The sequence below is a fragment of the Pyxicephalus adspersus genome, chromosome 6 (assembly GCF_032062135.1).
Source record: "Pyxicephalus adspersus chromosome 6, UCB_Pads_2.0, whole genome shotgun sequence".
NCBI classification, from domain to species: Eukaryota; Metazoa; Chordata; class Amphibia; order Anura; family Pyxicephalidae; genus Pyxicephalus; species Pyxicephalus adspersus.
Genome location: NC_092863.1, coordinates 52,414,933 through 52,439,191, shown reverse-complemented (window position 1 = coordinate 52,439,191; position 24,259 = coordinate 52,414,933). Strand labels below are relative to the sequence as shown.

The following is a 24,259-nucleotide window of genomic DNA, read 5'->3' as shown; positions in this document are numbered from 1 at the left end:
TAGTGCTGACATATTACACAGCGCTTTACAAAATTCAAAGTCGAGTCACTAGTTGTCCTTCAAAGGAGATCACAATCCAATGTCCCTACCATAGTCATATGTCATTAACATAGCCTAAAGGCAGTTATAAGGGGAAGCCAATTAACCTAATGGCATGTTTTTGGAATGTTGAAGGAAACCATAGTACCTGGAGGAAACCCAAGGATACACAGGGGGAACATACAAATTCCTTTTAGAAAGCGTCCTGGCCAAAGTTAGACCCTGGGACCTAGCGCTGCCAACCATGCTGACCATGCTAGGATGTTGCAGATATCCCGGTACTCAAGGAAAAGCTTCATAGAAGAGACAGCGTTCAGGCAGGTATGACTGCTTATTGCAGAACATCTCCTGTACCTTTCTACAATAAAGCCCTGCCTGATCTCAAAAGTAGAACTTCAAAGCTTCAAAGTTAAATAATAATTTTCTTCTTTTTGGTTCTATATAAATTGTTACAGAATACTTGTATGTAGTTCTTTGTATATAGAGTGCTGGAAAACCAGATACTGATTACTTCCAGGGAGAGACAAGGTAGAAGGGTACTTGAATGGATGGAAGAGAGGGATGAAGGCTGAGAAGTTTTCTCAGAGATGGGCTTTAAAGTCCAATATTAAAGTGTAAATTTAAAATTTGATTGTAATAGCATATGTAATACAATGCTATTTTTTTATTGTCTTTTTTATTGTTTTTTTTAGTCTGGGCCATGCATAATTTGTTAATATTCTCAGTCTGGAATATATATATTGTTAATATTCATGTTTAGTGCAATCTATTGTTCAGCTAGGATTAACCGCTTAAGCAAGAGATGTATGATCCTATGTTTTTAACATGATGAATTCACTAATCTTCCTCATCAAAAATTCTATCCTTTCCTTAACACTGTATGTTTTATTTATATTTTAATTTATGTGGCATTACTTGTGAACTTTGAAAAAGCAGGACATTAGTTATGCAATATTTTCTATTATTCATCATTAAAAGCAAAAAATATAAACATCAGTCAATAAGTATATATCTTAAAAAAGCTTAAAGCTGAACTCCAGGAACAAAATGTTTTATTAAAGTTCATCAAATAATACACTTTGTGTTTACTAAATGCATAGAATTATTATTATTAGCTTTTAAAATTAGCAAAGATATCATTACTGTGCTATATGTAACAGACAGTTTTTTGGTGTATAGCATAAAACACAACCTTAGAGATTTGGGCTCCCATTTATTCACAGAGAGGTTAGATTTGTTGGTTGTGGGCCCAGAATATAGGATATTTTGATGTTCTGCAGTGTCTGTTGAACCTACAATGACAACAAAAATAGAGACTCACTTGTTCTCTCTCTTCCGCGCAGTATATTCTCATTTCGGTCAGTTATCAAGATACTTTAGTGAAGTCTTCTTTCTATAGCAAACACAAACAGCTCCTTGCATTGCTTTAACAAAGCCTGAGAAAAAAACAGAGAAGTTAAATTTTAATCACAAAAGGTACTTTTATCAGATCATACAGTAAAGTTTGAAAAAGAATACAAAGTTATGATCTACAAACTGCAATAAGCCATTATACCCATTTTACAGCAGAAAAAAGCCATGTTGATTTCTTGTGATTGTGAATAAATACAATTTGCACATTCTATTCTGTCTTACTAAAACCACAGACGGACAGCTATAGACAGATGAAATACATATTTGGGCAATCTTGCCTTCCAATTAATTTATATATCAATTCTTCTAATCCAGAGATTTACAGGGGTCTACCCTGTGGCACTGCTATCCTGCTGACCTCACTTTTTCTGCTGGATTTAGGCAATATGGTGAGGTCACTTCACTGCCCCTATAGATTGGACAGCAAATGGACAGCAAAAAATGGACTTTTCCATCCGGGTAGCATGTTGTCGGCTAGCTTGAAAAAAGGACATTTTAATTTGTCCCTAGTCCTTACCTCTCCTATTCTGAGTATTAATTTACAGTACATTGCAAGGGATTGAAACTTTTTTCTATACTGGGTATTTACCCCACTATATAGATTTACAAATCAATAAGTGTTAAAGTGTTAAGTAAAAAAAAAATCAAACAAACAAGAATATCGGTTTATACTCTGGTCCTACCAGTGGATGGTACTGTGTACTCATGTAAAGTGTGTAACAAACTCTTGATGTCAGAGACAGCAGACTCAAGTTTGTTGCACACTTTACATGAGAGCACAGTGCCATCTACTGCTAGGCAACAATAATGCGTACAAGATTTGGTTCTCTATCCAAATGGAGTGGTAATAGGAACATGATATCCCACGTTTACTCATGTTGCCCAGAAGCCGTAGGCTCAGGTGAGCTGTAAGCTATGCATTTCTTATTGCACCTATCTATTCATAATAAATTGTTAATTAGAATACTGGCCTAATTTCACCTATTTTAAAAATGTACCCATAAAAAAGGAGCTAACTAAGCCTATTTCACAAGGTTCACCCAATGGCTGAACTAGTATAGTATAGGGTTGACACTACCAAAGATCCATTTGGTCAGGGTACAATATGGTACCTGCTCCAGCAGTAGAAAACTAAGTCCCATTGGTAATATTTATGTGGTTACAATAGCAGTAGATGTTGTCGGCTTTCCCCTGCTATAGAACCCACAGGCTATAGCAATTATGGCATCATTAATGAAGTGAAAAATATCATGAGCTATGCCCAGACCAATTCCATATTTCATCTAGGCCTAATGCAGTAACAGTATGCACAAGCAGTTTGCTTTATCTTTCCTGTGTGGCTAGTTTGCTTATCACATGGAAACATATTGTATATTATAAAGTTCTTTGATGGCTCTGTCTCTTGTTTTACAATAAGCTTTCTTCAATAGGCAAGTATTGATTTTTGCTAAGACTGATGCCATTTTACAGAAAGAAGCTCAGCAGCTTCTTAGGATTCCTCCTTCTGATCCTGCAGAGAGAATTGATTTTTCATTGTCTAAAAATTAGCCCTGTTTATATCTCTCCTTTTTTCTTCAAAGAGAAAAAAACAAAACCAAGAAAAACGATTAGTAATAAAACTGGTTTTACACATATGGCATCAGCTGTTTTTCTTGCAATTGCTTATGTAGATTGGGGAATTAAACGATGAAGCCCCATTTTCTCTCTTTCCAAATTTCATGGCTTTGTACAAATTGCTTTTCTTTTTTGTTTACCATCCTGGTCACGTATTTCATCATAGTAGTCTCAGTGGTGTTCTCTTTAGGAGAAATAGTCACGTCACATTTTTCTTGCTTAAAGAATTCTGAATTGCTTCGCATTGGAAATTCTTTTGTCTGATATTTGTTTAGGGATATTTGAAGTAGGGATTCTGCCTCTTAATTTACCTTTAGTCAACCGAATCACTACAGCAAATACGATCACATAAAGAAATGCGATCAGCCACATAGCTAGTTATATTGTAAGCAAGCTTTTTTCATTTCAACTCAATGGTATGGAGCACATGTTGAAGTTTAGTTCAAGTTTTTTTTTTTTTTTTTTAAGGAGAGCTTAGGTAAGTTAAGATGTTCCAGTTGTATGAAAACTGCACAGATTTATTAATATGTTATGCAAATTCTTTTTTAGCAGGCAAATATTATATATGAAGAGAACTATATTGTAAAAATGAAAAACAAGGTATTTAAACTCCCATGCAGTTTTTGGGCATATGAACAGAATGTTTTCTTTCTAAACCCATAGCCAATACACATGTAGTTTAATTAAAACATATATATCTGTTTACAATAACTTCATGTATTATATAATGGCACAGAATTGTCATAAAAAGTGGTAAGGCGAATGTTATATATTTATTAGGTTTATATAGCATATTTGGGTTTACATTTAATCAGCAGATTTATACTGTATTCAATTTATTTAGGACTTTACAATAGTCTACCAGTGAAATGTGAAAGTGCGTAATACCAAAGTATTTCTGTTATGTCTCACTAAAAAAAGGATCAAAATATTAGAAGGTGTTTATGATAATCATGATATTTATGATGTTAATGGATTATAGATACCACTCCAGTCAAAAACCTGCTAAAAAATGTATAGTAGAACGCAAGCAAACTATAAGCACTTTTCAGCTTCTGGTTTACAGAACATAAATAATTTGTATCAGGAAATGTATATAGCAAGTGTTTCTTTTAATTACCTGGGGTGCAATGTCATACAACATAATGTAATACCAGTGTGTGTGAAAGTAATTGCCCTCTGGCCCAGACTGGTTTTGTGAGTTGTAGTTGCTGTAGTTTAGCCATAGGGGATTCCCAGTTTTATTAGTTGAAACATTCACATTAAATCATAACTTGCAGTTCACTAACCTATCCCCTATCACTAACCTATCCCCAAAAGACCTTAAAGACATGACTTACTGTTGCTCCTCGAGCAATGCGACTTTATAGGTGTATTTATGTTTTAATGGGGGGATACTCCAGTTCCACCTTTAGATTTCACATTTTCTAGAAAAACAAAAACACTAGCCATTGTGTAAGGGGTCAATCCTATTCAAGACACTGGAGTCTAAATTGGCTTTTAACAGTCAATGGCAATGTTAATTACAATATTTATTGTTCAAAAATATTGAAGTTTCTGATCTAAAACTCAAGTAGGCTTTTCTGCAAACCACAAAAACTATGGATAAAATATATGGTGCCAGAATACATTAGAAACAATTCACACAGCTAACACTAAAACAATGCTAAATACAAAAATAAAAGAAGTAGTTATTTTCAGGAAGCTTAAAAGGTTTGAAGAATTACAGTCAAATGCCTAAAAATGTTTGAGAGCTTATATTCCTTTTTATTACTAAAAAAGTCAAAGAATTTGAGATGATCACTTTTTACCTGCCTTTTACCTCAAGCTCTGGGGAAGAAAATATACGTAAAAGTACAAAATTGAAATTTCAATTTCGATAATCCTTTAGCTATTTTTGCTCCAAATCAACACAGTTGATTGATAGTTTCCCTAAAAACACATGCGCTGTCATTATTGACCCTTGTTTGAAAATGGAATTTCCTTGTCTGTTTTGCCAACCCACTGGCCTTATTACCTTGAATGGGTATGCAGCTCAGATTACAAGGAAAAATCCTAATATTAATACTTGTGCTTGACTAGTGACCTCATGTACGTAGATTAAGCAGTGCCACTGGCCTTTTTATAACTTGATTCTCATGACAGGTTTCTATTACCAACATGATAATATGAACTTGGAAATTACTCTTGCTTTTGAAGAAATAAAATAGTTTCTCTTATTGTACTGGGTATTGTTTAATCACACACAATGTTCTTGCAGAAAAGGTTAACGGTTCTCAAAAATGTGTCTAATTCTCAGCTGGCAACATTGACCCTAGACTAGCTTTACATTTGTCTTAAGTGCTTCTTATTGTAACCATTACCACAATCTGCAGAGTAAATTAGGTTGACTGCTCTTTGAAAACTACAGATTGTTTCATTTTTGGTGTCTAGTCAGTAGAGTTGAGATCGATAAACCTGCACACTATCTCTTCTATCAAATTCTAGGGAATAACCTCGAAACAAAGTGAATGGTAAAATTATATTGTCATTTGTCTGCTAAAATTGAAGACCTAATTTAGTCAACAGTAAATTAATTGGCCCTTTGATATCTGCTATGAGATTTCAGAAACCTTTTGTGTCAAACATTTACTGTATACCATGGGATGTTATGTGTTAAGATTTGTAAGAATTGTGTGTGTGTGTGTATATATATATATATATATATATTTATAGATTTATACTTGGCACAAGTCTGTATAGCGGTTCTTGTCTTTTTTCTATAAAAACTTTTAATAGTTTATGATAGGCTATTATTGTTGTACCCTTAGAACGTCCGACAGGTCCGCAAAATTTTGTGAAATCATCGGAAGATCAAGAGGAAATCCTTACAATCCCCGGCACTAGAGGGTAATTAACATCTAGTGCCCGGGGATCCCAAACAGGAGGATTTCCAGGGCTGCATGAATGATTGCAGCCCTTAGAAACCGCTGCAATCCCAAGAGGCACTAGAGCTTAATTCATCTCTAGTGCCTGGGGATCGCAGTGGAACTGCAGATAAACTCCCAATGAAGTTTTCTCCATTGATAAGTACAGCTCGGTGACCGTGGGAACTGAACTTCAGATGAACTCTCAATGGAGAAACTCCATTGAGAGGTCACCTGCAGTCACAGCTGATTGGAGGCAAAGTTCTCTAAGTCACCAGGCTGTACTTATCAGCCCGATGACCATGGGAACTGAACTACAGATGACCTCTCAGTTCCACTGTGATCCCCGGGCACTAGAGGGTAATTATTGCAGCCCTGAGAATCCTCCTGTAATGATTTCCTTTATCTTTTGATGGTTTCGCAAAATGGGTTTGCTGAAATTTCGCAGTCCCATCGAACTTTTAAGGAAATATTCGCGAGAATGCCAGAAGCATTCTCGCTCATCCCTTCTCTGGAGTTCAGTCAGAAAGACCATTGGGTTCTTGGTCTCCTCTCCCACTAAGGCCCTTCACTCTTAAGTTCTTAGGTTGGCCTGGTTCTGGCAAACTTCTTTCATTTGAGAATATTGGAAGCCACTGTGCTCCTGGGAACCTTCAGTGCAGTGGAATCTTTTTTTGTGGCCTTCCTGAGATCTGTGCTTTGCAACTATCCTGTCTCTGAGCTTTGCAGGCAGTACCTTTGACCTCAAAGCTTGCTTTTTGCTCCGATGTGCATTGTCAGCTACAAAGCCTTCTATAGATTGGTGTGTGCCTGTCCAAATAGTTTCCAATCAATTTAATTTATCACAAGCGGCTCCAGTCAAAGTGCAGAAACATTTCAGCAGCAGTCAAGAAAGGTGAGAGGCACCTAAGCTAAAGATGTTGCAAAAGATGGGAATGGTAAACACCACTACTTCATTAAATGTAAGGGTTTTTTTTTTAGAGAAAAAAGTTTTCCTTTAATGTTTAGCAGTATACTTCTTTAATTACATATGTTTACCTTTTAGGGCAGGGATAGTAAAACCGTTTGTGGTGGTAGGGATGGGAAGTTGGCATTATAGATGTACCTCACTGCCCTGGAAAATAATTCCTTTTTCCTTAAGATGTGGGGGGACTGTTGAATTTTTTCTTTTAAAATTATTTACCCTCTTAAACTAAGCAAGTCAAAGTTTACAGTGCACAATTGAGTATATTTATTACATATTAAAGAAACCTTTGAACAGGGGTGAGGGCCTTGGACACAATCTGTCTTTTTTAACATCTGTGCTGATTTAACATCTCTTCCCCTGTGACATCTGTGACAATTTGAATTTGACAACATCTGCCACCCTCAGCCCTGTCATTCCAAAGTTTAACGCGTATGAAGACTACCTGATACTGTCTGTTGCTTCAACAAATATAACACCTCCTGGTCTTCAACATCAGCCATATCCCACTGCATGATGACTGAATTAAAGGAGAACTATAGTTCCACTTTCAAAAATGTGTGATCATGCAGGTCATTATTGCAAAATGTGACAGATGATATCCCTTCTTCAATAATCTCCCCTACCTGCCTCATCACTAATGCACAGCTCAGCTTTGTTACCCAACAATCTCGACTTCCTCTGCAGCTGCCAGCACTGAGTAAACTCCTGCATGCCTTCATCAGAAAAAGAAGGAAGAAGATGGCAGTGCCCTTGGATGGAATGGGGCCAGTGGGTTTAGTTCCTCTTTAAGGTACTTGTACTGTCCGGATATAAATGCAGAAGTAATTTCCATACACTGGTAGAACTGATGAAGTGACATAGAAAGATACAAAATTCTTTAACATTACAAGAACGAGTCTATTTGATTGTGTCTAACCATTGCTAGCTTGCAGTGATCTCCAATTCAATGCAAATGGAAAATATCTGTAGTTGTTCCTAGTGATATAATGAGCCCAGGGTCATATTGTCCCAATGCTTTTTATTCAGGGAGTATTTACAGGTTTTTCAGGTTAATTGCCTTTAAATAATTTGACACAGTTGTATTTATAGTGTATTATTGCTACCTATTATATGTTTTAGAAGTTATAAATACTGCATTATCAAATGCACTCATATGTAGGCTGTTTATTTTAGGAAGGGAAATTATAAAATGTGGTGAGATAGGGTATAACTATTAGACCAGTAGTTGGTAACTGGTTAGTAGTTGGTAACTGTCTACATCTTAAATACCCGGATCATTCAAGTGCTGCACAATGGCCTAATCACATAATTATGTCATATTGCATCTGTATATTGTATACTCTTTATTTCCAAGTTTTTTTAAAAATGGCAGAGTATCTTTTATTATTAGTTCTACAACTGAACCCTGGGGTATACACAAAGTAAAGTACTTGCCCTTTAATTCTATAGAGCATTCAGTTGAGAATACTCTTGATGAAAGCTTTTAATGGATGCTTTCTTTGCTGTTACTGTAAAATACCTTTCCTTTAGCATTTAGATCTGAACCACTGAACTGGTATTTGAGATGTCCCAGTGGAGACTGATACACACATAGAGCTCTTTTCTTGAGCTTGTCTTCAGGAAAGGGTAATAGTGCCCTTAATTTCAATTCAGATCACAAATGTCAAGGATAAAAGTGATCACGGTGTGTTTGGAAAAGGTTTTTCCCCGTTTTCGGCCCAACAAACTCGTTGATATTTATGAGCAGCTTGGGGAGAGAACAGAGTCAAGCACTCACTAAGGAGATGCATATACAGAAATGCACATGCATGCTCTAAAGGATTGGGAAATTTTTGTGGTGTTCTTACTTGTAACGTACTGTGCACTGAAGACAAATCACAGCCTGTGGCTAGACTGTAAAGTAAACAATATAACTGTGTTTATAGCAAGACTGTCCTATTACAAGGTAACTTATTCTGTGAACTATAAATTATATTGCGGCTCCACTGTGAGCTAGTCTAGTGGAATGTGCAAAAATGATAAGGCTAATGTGGAAATCCATTTAAAAACACTTACACGGAATACAGAATTATTTCAGGTTCAGTGCAACAAAAGAGATTAAAATAATCTATCTCTTTAACACACATGCTTTACAACCAGCAAAGCAAGTTTAAGTAAAATCGTTGAAGGATATCTATGGCTGTAAAAAATGTTAGCTCCCTTAAACACTTTCCTTTGAAAGTAAAAATCAAAGAATGGCTTACTTATTTCTAAGCTGTACTATATTGCAGAGGAGGAAAGGTGCACACAATGAGCAAAACCAAAGAGAACTGCGAAAGAAAATGATCAGGAACCTAAATGTATCAGATGCACTGGGAATTAGGTGTCCAGAAAAAATGTATTTTACAAAGTAATATCATTGTGCCATAAATGAGCACTGCAACATACAAAGGTCAAAAGTGACAGTCATTGTGGTGGACTTTAACAGTTATTTGAATGCAAATTATAAAAGGTTTATTTTTGGGGTAGCGGACAAATATTTTGATCTCTAGTGGTCAAGAATATTACTGCATAAAGAAAGTTAGATAAATGGTGGATTGCACAGGCTTCAAACCACAAAAGAGGAATGAATTAGCAAAGATGTTACCAGATCCATACAGGTAAAAATGCTTGGTCAGATCCTAATGGCAGAATTGAAAAAAAAAAACACACCACATAGCAAGGAGAGGGTCTTTTCATGCGGCTTCAATGCAAACATAACAAATACATAAACCCTGGCGCAAAGCTGTTTGTAGTGTTGTGGAACAGAATGATTTTCACAGACGGCCTCAAAGACAACATTACCTGGTAGTGCATTATATGCCATAAAATGTAGTTGTTTTTTCCTTTTAGATATTGCTTTGCTTACATTGGACTGAACATTTCCACTAAATTCATTCAAGATGAACAAGAGGTTTTTTAGGTAGTTTAAGAGGTGACATATGTGTTTAATATTTAATTGTGCTTTGACTGGGGGAAGCAGCAGCTGCAAAAAATATAGGAAGATATAGGAAGCTAAAGCAGTCATTATAGATGACGATAGATTAATGGTATTGTCTGTGAGCTTCATTTTATCTCAGCACCACAATTAACTTTTTTTAAAAGAAAATGAAAGAAAAAAAAAAAAGAAATGGAAAATAGGGGGTTAGCATTATAATGTGTTCCTTTCTAACAATGTAGAGCTGGTAGACCAATAAAACAATGCTATTCCCTAATGCTTCATTATTTTTTGTTGATTCACATATGATTGGGGTTGGAGTAACCATTTAAATTGTGGTTTAAATGTAGTTTGCTATTTAAACATATGTTCAAGAGAGAAGGGCCAGGGTTTCTTCAAAGCAAGGGGATACAAGATCTTTTAACGTTTAGCAATGCCTCGGGATTCAGTTATCTACTAGCAAAAAATAGTTTGCCATGAATGGGGTAGCAGATAAAAGTGACATCGACCACAAACTAAAATTATAGAAAAAAAGGTAATTATCAAGAGTAATGCACAATTTCCAAACTGAAGCTAATCTCTCCCTATTTAGCTTTTCATACCTTCCCTTCCTATCCAGTCTTCACAGTAGCTTACATGAAACCGATATGGCTTTGCTGAGCCCCCTACTATAGTGAGGGGGCTGACTTATCCAACACCTTATTGGTACAATTAAGTCCTTTGACCATGATTCAAAAGCAGTGCAGTGTTATATGGTCCAGAATTTGCTCTGGCCAATTTGTGCAAAAATTTGCAAGAGACTGCAGTTTTTAAACTTTAAACAAAATTATGGCAGGTGTTAATTTTACATTTTGATTTATTAGGAGGTGTAGATATAGTGGTGTCACTTTTAATTTAAATACATTTGTTTCAAACCACTGAATACCAGACTTTAATTGATATAATTTATAACTGAAATGTGGAGTATGTGTTTCAATGTTGGCCCACTGACTCAGGTCCATCCCAGCTTGGGGATTGCAGTGTCTGGCATTTGAATCTCCTGTACCTAAATTACCACACAGCAGGTTGTATGCATTCTTTTTGTGTTTCCTTGAACATTTTATAGGGTTAAAGGCTGCCTTGCTAATAATATAACCAGAATGTTTCTTTGTTGTGAATCCTTGGAGACAGCCAGGGTTAGGATGCAAAAGATTTGCTAGCAGCATCAGACTAAAAGTGCTATTTTCACAATGTTTTTTTTCTGTCCTAAGTTGTCCAAACCCAAATTTAAAGATACATTTAGGAAAATGCTACATTATTAATATTAATACTACACAGTATTTATATAGCGCCAACATATTACGCAGCGCTTTACAAAGTCCATAGTCAAGTCACTAGAATCACTGAAAAAGAAGTTACCAGTTACAAAGTACAACTACATCTGCAGTATCCACTACATGTGAACGCTGGGCCATTCTGATATGCAAAGATCAGCATGCTGACATCTTGGTAGAATTGAAACATGCCAGCTCCAGTTTGCTCTCTGCAGACATTCCTTTGGGCCCATGGATATCATGGACTGCTTCACTGCCCAAGTACTACGAAGGCAGCAGGACAGATCAGGCAAATTTTTTTGCAACCGGGAAATATCAAATCCTAAAATAAGGCACTCTCCCGCGAATAAGACATCCTCCAATACCTGATACTGTGTGTGTCTCCTCGATGGCTGCAGTGTGTGCCTCCTCCTGGCTGCAGTGCAGAGCCAAACTGAGAGTAACAAGCCCGCACACGCGCCCCCGCGACTCCGCACTAGGAAGGACAAGCAAGCTGCTGATCCCTGCCCTAAAGGAGTCTGTTACCCGGCCGTAAAGGGGACAATCAATGGCACAGAGTGATCAGAAGGGGACAATCAATGGCACATGAGTGATTTTCAACAATAAATGTGTACTGTAGTCTTCTTCATGGAAACATAAGACTTCCCCCTGAAAATAAGACCTAGGGCTTATTTTGGCATTTCAAAAAATATAAGACAACGCCTTATTATAGGGGAAACAGGGTATTATGTGACTTGTTTAGCACATCACTAGGATTTTTTGCTGTGCATCTATATACCTATGTTCACTACTGTTTACTTGTTGAAGGTGGCTATCTATTTTAGCTATCTTTGTCTCATAAAGCAGATTTTCCCACGTGTCCTGTCCCAATTACGTTATAGGAAATGATGGGAAATCTCCCTAAAGATCCCCTCTTACCCAATTGTCAACCGAACGGCTGATATATTTCCCCCTAATGCTTGTTCTAATAACAGCTGTGAACGTTTGGGTTTCTTATATCCCTTTGCCAAAATACGAATGCTCCCCAAGATAAATGGAGAGGGTAAATCTCCTTAGGTACGACAGCCAGAGGAAAATACCTAACAGAGCTTCTAACTGTTCCCTACATTATCCAAAAGTACCTAACATACACTCCAGGAGCTCTTTTTATAAAACAAGGACTCTGATGGGAATCAATTACTGCCACTGAAACACATGGACCTGGAAGATTCCCATGCAGGAATGATTGAGGGAATCTTTGATTCCCTGATTTATAGTGTCCTTAGAAATTTAACAAACAAAAGTTCATGTCATAAACTACTGCTATTTTAACCTCTGCATTGCAGTTTGCTCTGATGTTCACCGACGCAGAAAGTTACATGCACTATACATTCATGTTAATGGTGCTTGTGCTGAACACATATAACCCCTTCATTTATTGTCAGGAGATTGCATAAGTACAGTTCGATATCCAAGATTGACAGCTCTGTATTTTACAGTCATTGTATTCAATTTTCTTTTATTGAACGTGTAGTGAGAATATAGGAGAACGATGTATATGCTTTCAAACAGCTATGATAATGGGAATACAATATCATTACCATCTATGATGTAAATACTTACTGTGAAATACAAGATTGAGTTGATGCATTTATACATGTAGCAGAGTGTGTAGTTATCAGAACTCACAATACATAATAAATGCCATTCGACTGTAGAAATAACCTGCTGAATGGCTACATTTGTCCAAATAAAGTGGTTTGTTTTCCAGCAGATAAGCCTAACACTTATTATACTGCTGTATTCACTGAGCTTCATTCTATCTGAAATCTATAATGGTAAATCTGAGGGTTAGTAAAAATGTGGCTACCTGAATGTACTGAATGACCACGTTTTTTTATCCAATGGATTTTTCGACCCTAACAACACGGGCATATTCCAAGATAATAATGTTGGGATTCAACAAGTTCAAATTGCAAAAAATGGTTCGGGGTGCATGAGAAATTGTTTTCACAAAGATATAGGTCACTAAATAGTCCAGACCCTAACCCCATTGAGAATCTTTGGGATGTGCTGGAGAAGATATTACACAGTGGTCCAACTCTCATCAACCGGAGAAAATAAGAAAAAAAAATAGAAGAAACAGAGAAAAATAAATGCAACTCTGTATGGAAATAAATGTTGTGACATTGGTTGTTCAATAAATAATTAGTGTGAAAAAGTAATTTGTGTGAATTTTTTTGTACAAACAATGTATATGTGGTGTTTCAGATAAAGGTATCCCAGGTCTGGTTAAGTTTTGGCATGGTATTTGCATACAATGACAATAATGTTCCTAGAATTTGCCTCAGTTTGGTTCCAGGGCATTTCAATTGAACAAAAATCCTGCTATCTAAATGGCCTTAACCTGAAAACCAATTAAAGTTGGATGATACTATTTTGGTGATTTCTTCTGGTCTTTGGAGGGTATTTACAGCAGGCAAATTCAACAAAATGGCATAGGAAGACCACTTGTTGAGAATCTTAATGTCTGAGGAACATTGTGCTAATGAAAAAGGAGATAAAATGTATTCATCAGTGGTAAGGCACCGTTTAAATGTACAAACTACACATATATTCACTCTAAGTTGTATCCTTCTATTTAATTATTTATTGATTTTCAGAATAGGTACACAAAATGTTTGTGACACAGTGACACAATACAGACGTAACAGCCATGCTAACAACAGAAAGCAATGTAGAAGTGTACTTTATATTGTATGGTAAACCATCAGCGGTCCTGTACAATGCTTTCTGTAATATATGCTGCACTTGCACATTGGACAACAAAAACATAGTCCGTATCAGCAAATAGATAGTCCAGTTGTTTAATTTATGTGGAAACGGTAGCTGTAAACAAAGTCATCCAATATTTAATAGCTTAAAGTTACTTGCAGCAAACAAGATACTTCAATTATTACCAATTTTCTAAAAAAAAAAAAAGATCAATATATATTAGAACAGTATTGTCTACCCTAGCCAGCAGTGCCCTCAACAAAAATGTAAAAGATAAATGTTTATTTATATGCAGTAACTAATTTCAACCAATCATTTCTTACATTAGTGACTTTTCAGCACTTAATCACATCAGAATAATTACTACACCTACAGTTTTAATGACTTGTCGCTTTTTAAAAATGTAAAAACATCTCTCACACTGATAGAACTGTGAAGTCCATGTCACATTGTTGGTGTCAGATGAATGCCAAGAACAGGAATGCTAAGAGAGAACATTCACCTGTGATAACAGTGCCACATTCCTATGACTGGACCAACACAGTGTTCTGTTGAAGCTTCCTTGCTGGAACATGTCGTCTATGACACCAAGAAAAAGCAATTTCTTTTTTATTGATTCTATTGCTGGTACGTTGCTACCATGAAAAGATTGTTACTGTGGCATGGCTTTAAAAACAATTTGTTTTTTTTCTATGGAAATGTCTGAAATACATTTATTGCATATTTTAAAGAATTTTTAAAATTAAAATAGCTCTATATATATTACTGACAAATACCGTGTTAGATCTGTATTAAAACAGATCAGCTTTGCATATTTAAGATTATACTTATAGACCAGTTTACAACCTCAAATTATGATACACCATTTTCTTTCCTCCTGGGGTTTGTGCAATCAAGGCATAGTTTTCCTCATCTAGTCATGTTTCCTCATATAGGCAGGTGTAATCTGGCTAGTGTTACTAGCTAGTTTAGCACAGTTTAGTGCAATGTTGGAAAAAATGTTTATGGTAAAGGATTTAGATATTATAGTGTTAAAGTATGTACACTTCTATTGACTATTTGTATATTTAATTTTTAAAAATGGAAACCCTGCTTCATTGTTCTACTGTTTTACAAGAGGAAAAAGTTGCAGAACACTGCTCAGAATACATTGCTGGTAGTGGTGTCTCAGGAAAATACTTAGCATGGGGTAAAATGGAAAAATGGGGCCTAACTATGCTTTGCTGTGGTAACCTGTGGGCGTGGTTACTATGAAAATCGGTAAGGCCACACTGTGGGCATGATTAAACAGTAATGATATTGTTGTAAGTTGCAGAATCCTTACTGGGTTTTCATGTTTTGTACATGGACCATAATCCACAACCCCCCCCCCAGTCCACATTACAGCTATTGGACCCTCATTCCATAATTCATAATCCCCAGGTTCATATTACAGCCATTGGACCCCCATGGCATAATCCATAACACCCAGGTTCACATTCCAGCCACTGGACCCCATGCCGAATTCATAACCCCCAGGTCCACATTCCAGCCATTGGAACGCAATGCCATATTTCATAACCCCCAGGTCCACATTTCAGCCATTGGACCCCATGGCATAATTCATAACACTCAGGTTCACATTCCACCCACTAGACCCCATGCCATAATTCATAACCCCCAGGTCCACATTTTAGCTATAAAAAGTATAGACATTCATTAACTTCTGGAGCAAGCTGTGCTTTAATATGCAAAAAGAATTAACTGAAGAGTTTGTCTTGGTCATTAAAGTGTTACAAGAGGCTGCAGAAAGAGCTCACCCCCCTAAGAGCACCCACAACCTCAGCTGGGTTTAGCAAAAGATTTCTTTTACAAGTCATGCAAACTGCCCCTCCTCCAGCCTCTGTCCTGCACACAGCGAGCAGGGAAGCCCCATTCATATCTAGGGGGTGTCCGTATGTTGGATGTCTGGAGACTACCTGTACAGGGTAACATACAGGGTATTTATGCCTTTTTGTTAAAAAGTACAATGTTGTTTTCCATTATTTCTGTAGTATAAAGGTATACTAGCATCAACCAACAATCAGTACAATCTTTTTACAATTTTAGCATCAATGAAAAGGTTTATTTGTATTGTATGCTCTTCAGGGCAGGGTCCTCTCCTCCTTCAGTGTCACTGTCTGTATCTGTCTGTCATTTGCAACCCCTATTTAATGTACAGCGCTGCGTAATATGTTGGTGCTAAATAAATACTGTTTATTATTAATAATAATTTGGATTTTTAGAATATTTGCAGTTTGACTTTTAGCTTTGCTGTATGTGTATTGATCAAGTCTGTGTATATCAGGCTAGATTGTAATAATATTATGACAAAACTGAACAATCAAAGCTTTAAACTTCATTAAAAAAAAACTGAATACGAAGATAGGAGAACTGTCATTCTGCTTCTAAAACTTGTTGATTCAATACCTTCAATAACAGCAGCACTATATCATTATTTCTATACAGAGTATGTCTTTATAAATCATTCCTGGTATTCCTTCAGATGTGTACCTTCGCTTTCTGCCAGCCTATCATAAATTATTTTTAGAAGCATTCACTTCTCATAGATTATGGGGATGACTTGTTTGATAGTCCAGTGCTTTCAACAAGTACAAGGCAATTTGAACTTCCAGGATCCTAAAGCTTTACCAAATGACTCTCAAGAGGTGCAAGATAGAGGGGAAAAAATAATGCATTTCCAGGCTTGTTGGGATTTGCACTGATTAGGCACTAAGGTTAGGTTCACGCAAGAAATGCAGATGGTATTTCATGTTATTTACTCTCCAATTGGCAGTAAAGTTTTCATAAAAACTTGTAAATTTCTTAGTTTTTGTTCATCCATCTCCAACAGAAATCCCTGATTCATGAAGAGGCTGCATATAAAGACTTCTATAAAGCATTTTAATTTGCCCCCATCCCATCACTTATATATGCATCCACCAATGCTTTTGCTTCCTGCTGATTGTACCGCTGTGGTGATGACAAGGGAACAGGGGTGGGTTGTCATGTCGGACCCCTATACATACAACTCACTTTTTGGCCTAAAGTACAATTATCCATTTTGATTTTCATGCAATAAACCTGGCAGCACACAAGTCAAATCGAAAAGCAGCATACAGAATATTTGACAGACCACTACAGTGCAATGCACTTGTATGGACAGGTTTCATTGATGACAGTGTATTTTCCCCATGTTTTTAAACAAATGTATGGTAAAGTGCTTCAGAAAGATTAAGAGTTTTACAAAAAGACTCTTTTTACTTTGATGTATTTGATAAAAAATAAAATAAATACATTCAAAATCATTATTTTTTTCTAGCATCTCTTTTATGCCTTACATCTATTTATAAGTATTCTTAATAGGCACTTTGGTCATTTAAATATGGGTATTTCACAAACTATACGCACAAACATTTTAACTGGATAGGAAGAACGTATGTGGCTTTGCATACATGAACCTCATGACATCTAATGGTTTAACAGGAGAATTGCATCTTCAATAGAATCAAACACAAATGAAAAGCTGTGAACTTGATGCAGGGAAAATATTGATTTTTTTTAATGATGGTTTGACAATGTAATAGCATGGATCTGTGTCCGTTGCTTTATACTTTTATAGATTTAGAACATAAATCCAAATGATACAAAGCAGTATATACTAATTTAATGAGTTTACCACCAGAAAGAAAGCTTCAACAAAATGTATATCTATATTACATTAATCATTGTGACATGTGACATATCCACGCATATTGTATCTTTATAATAAATGACCTAATGGCACTGAAAAAAAGAATACAGATTAGAAGAGGCAGACATACTAATGCATTACATAAAATAACATAAAACTATACAAATGTCATCAAAATCTCATTAGGTTTTGGCAGTAAACATAGGTTGGCTTCATTAGCTTTCGAGGAATTCCTTATAAAAACTTAATAGTTGGAAGTTTACTGAATGATTAGTAAAGTTTAAATACTAACTAACGCTTTAAATAATATTTCATTATTTGATGGAAACCAATAGCTGACAGTTTACCAAAAGAAGGTAAGGAAGTTATCCTACAGGTTGTGAAAGCCGGTGCATTTTCTGTTTTGCATTACAGGAACTCATCAGGAGGTGTCACATGGAGGGTGGCTTTCCAATATATAATATATATTTTCTTTTTTATTGTTATTGGCAAAAAACTGTGCTTCACTCACTTATTTTAGAAAACTTATTGTAACAATGTGGCCATTAAAGCATTACAGATTAAAAGAAATTCCCAATCATATATAAGTGAAATGTAATATATTCGGGGTTCATATGCAATTTAAAATGTACTTTTATATAGAGGATCATGTAGCCGCTATTGCTGTCCTTTTTCTGACTTTTTCTGAGGTTGCTTGGCCCAGAACACAGGGCAACCAGGGTGCTGCATTGGTTGAGCAAGCGGCAGGGAAAGACACGAAAGGTAAGGTTCATGGTGCCTGCTGTGCAGCATATTTGCTTATTATGTTTATACTCATTACATAGCCACTTTAAGCAGTGCAGAGAATACATTTCTCACAAAAGCAGCGTACAAAACATTCATAGCTAAGAACTAGCATGAGTTATTTGAGGTGCTTCTGGGTCAGCAAACATGATTTCAAAGGTCAGAGATAGCTCTGTGAGACTAATCCTCTTTTACATCCTCTAGACAAAAGCTGACTCATTATGCTCCATTCCACTAATGCATTTGGAAATTTATAACCTAAAATATGCCCTCGCATAACAAGATCAAGTTAGAAAAAACACACACAATACACAGAATTCAAAGTGTTATTTACCTTTAACTGTCAGTTGAATAATGTATTTCTAAAAGCCCAATGTTACTAAAAATATTTAACAGAATATTAAGAGGCATATTTTGACCATTTAGAGCTGACCTTTGCAATTAGCATTTCCAAACTAAAGGTTTTTGCTTATCTCAAGAGTTTCAAGGAGTAAATCAGAGGGGGATTGGCAGAAGGAAGCTATATGGGTTTATTAGTAAGATAATCTACTCACAATGGCAGTAACACATCAGAAAGTGAGAGCTTTGAGCAGGAAGATTTGCTTCTGAATAGCAATTAAGAAACATGCACATGAAGCATTCACTATCTTCTGAAAGAGACAGTAGCCGTACAGATAAGGCAGCCTGGACCCAGCCAGCTCTGCTGATGATTAAGCGACCTTGTCAGAAAGTTTAGATATTTATTGATGCAGCTGGGACTTTTTTTCTCCAAAGAAAGACACAATTGCCTTCAGAAATAATCTGCATGCCAAGGGATTCAAAATATTGACTTAGAAGACAAGTTAAATGGATAATGTTTAGGGCTCTTTTCAGAGATACTGAGTTGGAGCAAGCCTTATCCCAGAAAGAAATAATTTGGAGACAAATTACTTACAAGATTATCCAATATGTGATCCTTAAGTATGTGCTTAATCTTAAAACTTCATACTTCAATCTCTTCTAAACTGCAGCCTTGAAAACTGATCCAGGCCAAATTATACAAGGTAGAATTAATATATATTAAAATGACTATTACTCAGTATCAAGCTAAAAGTTTAGTATTCAACTACAGTAGAATACTAAAAACTACCAAAGCAGTAATAGCAGATTAAATAGTTTTGATTAAGAAGTACCTAGGTGTTTAAGAGTGAGTAGAATTGAAGAAAAACTAATCAAAAAATAAATGAATGCTTAAAATCAGTGACAGATTAGGCAGAGAGGATTAGGTTGGAAAATGCTGGAATTAAACAGCTCACGATCTGGAGGGGTACAGAGACTGCACACCAGGATGTAGGCTGAACCTCCTACAAATCTTCACTTCTCTCTCCTTCCCTGGCAAATATTTTTGTCTCAGCATAAATCTGCCTCCACAAAATATTTGCCTACACAGATACCCAAATTCCAGCCTCGCCCCTGATAAGACAAACACCTTTCCTGACAGTCCCGAAGAATAGAGCACCTGTGGGAGCCTCTTTTCTCCACTGTAGTCACAAAGGGCTTCCATTCTCCTTGGCAGACTATTTCACAAATTCCCCTAAACAGGGCACTGAAAAAGGCAAAGCCCTGAACCCCAGCTGGACTAGGCCCCACAAACCCTCCTATTACTGGCCAATGGCTGTGGACCCCCTTTACTCTGAATATTCAGATATGTATCCTTAACGCTGAACTGCCAGAAACTTTCTTGGCAATAGAAGAAAGTGCACAATCGCCAGGCTAGAATATTCACAAAGTTACTCTAATATGCCTGGACCTAGTTTTCTCACAGCATCTGTATATTCTACACAGAGGAAAGCTGGACAGTGTAGTATCACATATGAACTATGTATGGTAAAATGTTCTGCATTATCTGGTTCTGACACATTTATAATAAGTTTGTAACATATGGTATTTCTGGCACATGCTTAAAACTGACAAATTATTTTACCTTCTGACATACCTGGTGGGAACTTTCCAGTGATTTTTCCAAAAAATACATTTGTTATTTTGTGATTATGTAAATTGCACTAGTATGAAACATTTAAATGCCTTATTATATCTAAAATAACTCTTTTACTTTTGTGTTGTGACCCCTGGTTCCTGCCCATCCAATGGTATTTTTGAACAAGATTGTTTTTTGCTGACCCATGTTTTCCAAAGGAAAAGTAGAAGAAATCTGTAAGTTCACCAGCTGCAACAAGAAGCTAATAATTCTAAAGCAGAGTATGTATTCAGAAAATGCTCAGCAAAATAAAAGTCAGAGCTGTTTTTGTTCAGATGTTATTTTTTTCTCAGCTATAAATAAAAGCAAAGCCTTGGAAACAGGAACATTGAATGAAATGGCTGATTGCTCTACATGATGTGGTATTTCATCTAAATATAATTAATCATTGTTCAAAGTATATGTTAAAATGGTACCCTTTTTGACAGCTCTGTATCCAACTCACTGACTTTCTGCAGTATGCATCTAAGTTTTTATGTAGAACTGAAACAGATTTCAGTAATACAATCAGCAACTATTTCCTAAAATACTTGTGCACTGATGATAACTTCTAACATTGACTTAGGGAAAAGTACATTGTACAGTCTTTGATATGCATTGCGTTAAAGCGGAACTAAACTCTTACTTGTCCCTGTTCCACCACATGCATCACCGTCTTCTTCCTTCTTCTTTCCCCTACTTCAGTCTTGGTTATCTTGATTGTCCAGACCAGGATGATATTACTCATATTAATAAACTCAATAATAATAATATTACTCAATATTAGTTTATTCAGTCAATCTATCCAAAGGGGAAGCCAGGATGTGCCAGGTGATCCGGCTTCCTACTGTGAGCTGTGCATGATTTCCATAGATAAAGTGAGCAAATCAGACAGGTAAGTATTTTTTTTCAAGTGGAACTTTAGTTCCACCCTAAGACAGCCCATTTACTTGGACACTTATTGTATAAAAAACCCTAACAAGATTTTTTTTTGCCCTTTTTTGTCCTTTAACTATACCATTGCATGTGTATTAATGTATCTGTTTGATAAGGGCATAAAATATTTCTTGTTCTAGGGTCCTCTTCATAGATTTACTACATTAAATGAGGATTGCTAGTCTACAAAAAATGAATGTTACAAGCTGAATCACTGTGCAGAAACGGTTGATGAATTTGCAAGATAATTGCAAATCCCCTAAATTCTCTCCAAAGTTGCCAGGGCTGGCAGGACCCGTGGGAGCATGTTCTAAAATGGTTTAAAAGGCATATATTTAAAATTAAAAGGTATGGGCTTAAAAATGCATTTTCCAAACCAGACTGCATTCATTTGGATCTGAATGTTGGCCATAACTATCCAAAAAATGTTTTTGTCCTAAGTCAACTGGAAATATTCCTTTACAAAGTGGCACTTTTAATAATCCGTAAATTAGACACTGCAAAATCTATTGCATAATCATGTGAAAAAGTACACCCTGTTTTAATCCTTTGAAAAAAGGTTTTGCTTATTCAGTTACATTTAAAAAATCATCTTTACATTAGATAAATATAACCTCAGATGAACAACAACACATGACATATTACACCATGATGTTCGCCTTTGGTAAATAAATAAGTCATAATTTTAAAGCATTGCGCGAATAATTAGGTTTAACCTTACCACTTCTATGGGAATTAAGAAGGTGAGTAGCAACCAGGTTCTCCAAATCAAACTAAAAAATACAAAAGCTCCATACATTGACCAAGAACTCTGTATAATAAAGTATTCTAGAGTCAGATGTGAAGCCATCTGTGCGACAGCTAAATCTTGGCCAAAATTAGGGCATACAACAGTACAATGATTCCAAGCAGATCCCCAAATCTACAACGGTATAGCTAAAAAAGAAAAAAATCATTTTGGTTGAATAATTAAAGATATGGGGGGATTTGTTGAGTGGTGGTTTACACCTCAAGTTTAATTTTAATAATTTTCGAAACTGCTAAGTACCAGAAGGTATTTTTTTAATATGTTCTCGTATGTAAAATCTTAAAATTGCATTTATCATGCTTAATATTGTAAACACCTTCTTTCATCAAACATACAGTATAATGCTAGCGTTGTTGAGTAAAACATTAAAAAGAAAGCAACTCAGCTCTTTTCAACCTACTTTTTCCATTGTATTATTAGAATAATACACTAAACTGTTCACAAAAGGCATGCTGACAGCACAATATGGTCCACAAGTAAGATCTGGGCCATTTAGGGCTATGGTAAGGTTTTTAAACAGTTAGAAGCTTTTATTGTTATATACAGAGATTTTTCCAATTGCTGAAGAGTCTCTCTGCAACTCTCATACATCTCAAAACTACAAAATGAAACCTTCAGCATATGCAATCTGCCAAATGCCAATATTATATTTACATTTCAGTGACATACATATACAGCCCTTTGTCCATAATAACGGATCTGCAGGCACAAAAAGGCACTTCATAGCACAATACTAATATTGCTAACAGCATAATTTTCCCGGCATGCATGACCTAACAACATTTTCCGTCATTCCCACAATATCTGCTATACAAATAACACACACCAAAAAAAGATTATATGGACAAGCTTGGCAGCTCTGCTATACAGTTTGTACTATTCACTTTCAATCAGCCAGCTGCCATGGCCAAAGAGTGGATCACATTTTTTACTGCTGTATATTTAGTATTGTTCTGAAATATTCCATAAATACAGACCTTCCTATAGAACTTCTACCTCCCATGAAAATTTTTTGCTGCAGATAAATGCCCTTGCATTTATAGTTTTCATTGCCTCCCTGCAAAGTCCTGAAAAACCCATTGATCCTTACGATGAAGTCCACCAATAAAGATGCACCCTGTATATAAGTGCCAATATGCTGGCAGTCCCCAGCCAGATAGAAGTGAAACAGCAGCCCTAGAGGTAATTTACTTCACTGATAAAGGGTATCTTCTCCAGCCTTGGGGAGCTTTAATAAATCAGGCCCAGAGAGTGGGGGTGAGGTGGGACAGCAGCAGGTAATGAAATGATTTGCTTGCTTCCCAGGCATGTCTGTTTTTTATTCTGTTTTGCATGGTTACTTTGGGTCAGGTTTATCCAAACTCTCCAAGACTGAAGAAGATAAACTATCATGGGTGAACCTGGGCAATCTGGCAAACCCAAAATGGATCTGGTCTCCTCCACTGTATGCGCCATGGAAATTGAATATTTCTTCTCTCATCCCTTATCCTTTATTTGATGGGCCTCATTTCTTCACATTCCAACTCTGTGAGTAAAAGTATAGTGTATGTACATTTATGAGCATTAGTGCCAATTTTTAAGATGCAATCTGTATATTTCTTTCTGCTTTTGACAGTCTTCATTTCTTCAGATAACAACCACTGAATAGTTACATAATTACATAGTAGGTCAGGTTGAAAAAAGACATAAGTCTATCAAGTTCAACCATTAGGGAAATAAACATATCCCAGATATAAAACCTTATAAGAGATAGTTGGTCCAGAGGAAGGCAAACAAAATCCTGGTACAATTTGCTTCAACAGGGGAAAAAAAATCTTTCCTGATTCTATGAGGCAATCGTGTGTTCCCTGGATCAACAGTCACTGTTATTTTTACTTTATAGCCTTAATACCCAGTTGTATTCTGACCTTCTAGAAAAGGATCCAGCTTTTTCTTAAAGCAATCTATAGTAGTTGCTGAAACTACTTCCTGAGGGAGCTGATTCCACATTTTCACAGACCTTACAGTGAAGAATCCCTTCCTTATCCGGAGCTTAAACTTCTTTTCCTCCAGACGCAAAGAG

General features: G+C 36.2%; 1 long non-coding RNA gene across 1 annotated transcript in view; it reads right to left on the bottom strand.

The window, feature by feature from the left end:
• LOC140332545 (uncharacterized) overlaps window positions 1-24,259 on the bottom strand; it is a 122,730-nt gene that overhangs the window by 20,695 nt on the left and 77,776 nt on the right. Inside the window, exon 3 of the long non-coding RNA XR_011921163.1 lies at window positions 1,361-1,475. This is a non-coding gene — a long non-coding RNA (uncharacterized lncRNA). The remainder of the gene's footprint in view (window positions 1-1,360; window positions 1,476-24,259) is intronic.